The sequence below is a fragment of the Mus pahari genome, chromosome 5 (genome assembly GCF_900095145.1).
Source record: "Mus pahari chromosome 5, PAHARI_EIJ_v1.1, whole genome shotgun sequence".
Lineage (NCBI taxonomy): Eukaryota > Metazoa > Chordata > Mammalia > Rodentia > Muridae > Mus > Mus pahari.
The window spans coordinates 108717568-108721719 of record NC_034594.1 but is presented as its reverse complement, the minus strand read 5'-3'; the positions used below and the strand labels follow the sequence as shown (position 1 = coordinate 108721719).

At 47.0% G+C, this 4152-nt stretch overlaps 1 protein-coding gene across 2 annotated transcripts in view; it reads right to left on the bottom strand.

Moving 5' to 3' along the window:
* Positions 1-907, bottom strand: part of Klhl12 (kelch like family member 12) — a 31932-nt gene extending 31025 nt beyond the window's left edge. Inside the window, exon 1 of one of the 2 annotated variants that reach the window (XM_021197595.2) lies at positions 786-907. The gene's annotated coding sequence lies outside the window, so the exon portion shown is untranslated. Of the gene's footprint in view, positions 1-511; positions 719-785 lie in introns of those variants that run through there. The other variant, XM_029539114.1, reaches the window with a different exon arrangement.
* Positions 908-4152: the final 3245 nt, after the last annotated feature.

The following is a 4152-nucleotide window of genomic DNA, read 5'->3' as shown; positions in this document are numbered from 1 at the left end:
AAAAAAAAAAAAAAAAAAAAAAAGGCGTTCGTTTTCCCCTAAGAACACCAAGCTTACCATCAAGTATTAGAGAGACCTAGGTAGGCATGGAGTTAGATATGCGGTAATCACGAAACTGCAACAGGATCTTGGTAGCTGCGTCTCCCGGTTAAGCAGGGACTGCACTAAGTCTCCCCATGGTCAAAATCTGTAAAGCTGTATTTGGGATGTTCCACTGTATCAGAAACCAAGGCAAAGGATACTTTACAAATTGCCAGAACCGCGTTAAAGGGTCTGCATTCTCAAAAGGCACTGGCTTCATTACAATGTGTTGCAGTTTCCAAATCTCCCACCCCGCACCTTGCTTTTTTTCAAGATTGCTGGGGGCAAATGCCTTACAAGAGGATATGAAGACCACTGTAACTTGGGAGGGAAAGGGAGTTATCTTATCTTCATGCATGGATATACCTTACACCTCATTAATACTCTTAAGAAACTTCTTTAAAAACCTCAATGCGCTACTCCTACCTACCTTCGGAGGAAGCCCACTCCAATCTTTGGATTGTGCAGCTTTGCTAAATAAACGTTCCCTTAATTGTTTCTCGGCTGAATTCTTTCCTTCCAGGGTAAACCTCCCGGGGCAGGCGGCAGCTGCTCGGGAGAAGCGGAGAAGGCAGCGCTATGCCTGCAGCGCCCAGCGCATCTCCTACCGACCCGGAGTGGGGGGGTACCCGGGCTGGGGGAAGGCCGCGCCCCCGGCCGAGGGCAGAAGGGAAAGGCCGTGTGTCAGGGCCGCGCCCACTCACCAGGGCTCCCGGGCCGTCCGAGCGGAGGTGCTGGGCGCGGGGCTCGCAGGCGGCTGAGCAGCCGGAGAGCCGCCGCCGCCGCCCGGACCAGCCGTTGCGGAGCAGTCTCCGTGGTAAACTCCAGACTCCAAGCTCGGCGACCGCGCGACGTGATGACGTCACGCCGCGGGTGGGGCGGGCCTCTCCAGGGTTACGTCACGCTAGGAGGCAGAGCTGAGAAGTCCTGCGTACCTGAGAGCTCAGAGAGAGAGCGGAAAGTGGGTGGACGGGTGGGGTGGGGAGTGGTGCGTGTGACAGTGCGTTGAAGGTCAGAAGGTCCCGAGGCTGGTCGTCCCCACGCGGTATGGCAGGCGGTGGGCTGCGTTCCTGTCACACTCCTGAGACCCACGGCGTTTCAGAGTTCTCTAGGTCGGTTTAATCAGGCTCCCCTTCACCATAGGGAGGACTTTCCCATCCCGGATAACCACAGGGTCCTAAACGGGCCTATCACCATGAGCTGATTGCTTCCTTCACTCCAAGGAAAAGGAACTTGTGGATTGACTGAGCTACCAGAAATGGGTCGCAATAGGGGAAACTGCAAAGACCCTTCTCAAAGAAGACGCCACAGCCATCTCCTCTGCTTTGACTCACCATGGTCGTTCATTGGTGCTGCGGTTCTTAGAACGTTTGCTTTTCATTGATTTTGACTTTCTGCCTTGTGACTGAGAAGGGAAAGATGTTTCTTTTTTCTTTTTTTTTCTTTAAGATTTATTTTTATTTATTATATGTAAGTACACTGTAGCTGCCTTCAGACACTCCTGAAGAGGGAGTCAGATCTTGTTAAGAATGGTTGTGAGCCACCATGTGGTTGCTGGGATTTGAACTCTGCACCTTTAGAAGAGCAGTCGGGTGCTCTTACCCTCTGAGCCATCTCACCAGCCCGGGAAAGATGTTTCTTGTTCCAGTATATATGAATGACTAATTGGATTATCCAGTTTTCCTTTGCACGGCATTTAGTTCTTAGGGATAATAAAGTGTGGTCAAGAGGGCAGCTTCTTCATTTTACATAGTGTTTTCTTCGTGTCATAGCTTCCTGATCCCAAACTGTTCCTGATGTTTAAATATGGTGGACAGAGTGCAGAATTGCTAGAAAATTGTTGAGGGCGCTCTGGAAATAGTTGTTAAAATGATCAATGTAGATCTATTTTGTCTAGTTTTTGTAGTGTAGTCATCAGACTGTCACAGCAGGAATGCCTCCCCACCAAATCTGGACCCAAAACTTCTAGAGCAGATGAACTTAAGGTAGCTAGAACAGAAGCTAACTATCTTGGGCACCAGGCACATACATGGTGTTCATGTATACATGTAGGCAAACTATTTGTGCACATAAAATCTTAAAATTACAAAACACATCTTCTGGCTTCCCTGGTCTTCTCTGGCTACTTCTGCATTTACATGTGCATTTCCCCTAGTAACATCTTTGCTCTTTTTCTTTCATCTAAGCAAATGCTTTCCCAGTGATCAGAAAAACACACAAATTCTTTAAGAATTTCTGAGAGAGCTAGGCTAGACATTAAACGTGTATACCCACACTTGGGAGACTAAAGCAGGAGAGAGCAAATTCAGGGGAGAAAACAATAACAACTAAAGCTGAAAATGTGGCTGGTATGTGAAAGGCCCAAGACAGGTGAAGGTCGGAGGGTAGAGAGTTTCTTTGGGTCTTTTTTTTTTTAAGATTTATTTATTTTATGAATATGAGTACATCTTTTAGGCAAGTAAATATGAATTAGTGTGGTTTGAAACCAAGAAAGGTTAAAGTGTACTTGTGCACGTATGGATAGTCTTGGTGCCATAAGAGAGAAAAATGGCCTAAAGAGAAGGTTGTGTGCATTGGAGGGGTAAGATGAGGGGAGGAAGCAGAAAACAGGACAGTGAGGAGGCACAGACAGGAAGGCTGACTGGAGAAAAGTATCAAGGAAACGTGTTAAAAGTATCAAGTTAGCAGATTAGGTGTGGTTTGGAATGTGGGAGAAAGAAAGGTCACTGGGGAAACTTGGAGAAAGTTGTTACATAGATGTATAGGATAACAACCAGATCCAAGTGGAAAGATACAATATATAAAAACAGTTTTGTGGCCAGGCACGCTAACTAAGGTTTGTAATCCCAGCATTCAAGAGGCAGAAGGATGCGATTTGAGGCAAACCTGGACCTATTTAATGAGCAACAGATCAGCCAGACCCAGTTGTAAAATGTCAAAAGTAAAAAGCTCTTTTCCCAGTGTTAATTGTGGCGGGCAGGGGGGGGGAGCTATTAGTAAGTTGTGTGGTGGAAGGGTTCCACCAGTTAGTGCTGGTGCATACCTTTAATTTCAGAGGCAGAAATTAAAGGCAGATCTCTGAGTTTGAGGCCAGCCTGATCTACATAGCGAGTTCCAGGACAGCCAGGGCCACATGGAGAAACCCTGCCTCAAACAAGAGGAAAGAAGGAAAGAAAGAGCCCAGAGCACTGAGGGAAATGAAAAACAGGCTTGTAGCTGGGGTGATGCAGGCAAGCTGAACTTAACCAGAAGGACAGGGCTCTGGGCCTGTCAAGGGAAGCCACTGAGTCCCCCTAAAGCCCTTGAGGAGTAGATGTAAGACACTATTGTCCTTTCACATACTCTTATTTCTGATGTTGCTGATTGTAATAGACTAAAATGTAAGTGAAGATGGCTGCTAACAATAGATTCCACACAGGGGACTACTCAGACTGCCCCAAAGACAAGGAGCTCGATATGAGATAAAGCAGAAAGAGTGCAGTCACATCTTGATGGCTATGATAGAGCTAACTCTGCAATGGAAAAGCTATGAATTGTTTGTGTGTATGTGGGGACAAAGAAAACATAGTCTAAATAGCAGTCAGCAAGACACCTGGAAGGCCCGGTACTGTGGTTTTTAAAATAGGTATGGTCCCCATAGACTCATGTTTGAATGCTTTGCTATAGGGAATTGCACTATTAGGAAGTATGACCTTATTGGGGGAAGTGTGTTACTGTGGGGGTGGGCCTTGAGGTTTCCTATGTTCTAGCTACACCCGCTGTGGATACAGTCTCCTGCTGCCCATGGATCAAAATGTAGTACTCTCAGCTCTTTCTCCAGCACCATGTCTGTCTGTGCACAGCCATGCTTCTCATCATGATGAGAATGGACTAAACCTCTGAACTGTAAGCCAGCCCCAATTAAGTGTTTTCCTTTATAAGAGTTGCTACGGGGCTGGAGAGATGGCTCAGTGGGTAAGAGCACCCGACTGTTCTTCCGAAGGTCCGGAGTTCAAATCCCAGCAACCACATGGTGGCTCACAACCATCCCTAACAAGATCTGATGACCTCTTCTGGAGTGTCTGAAGACAG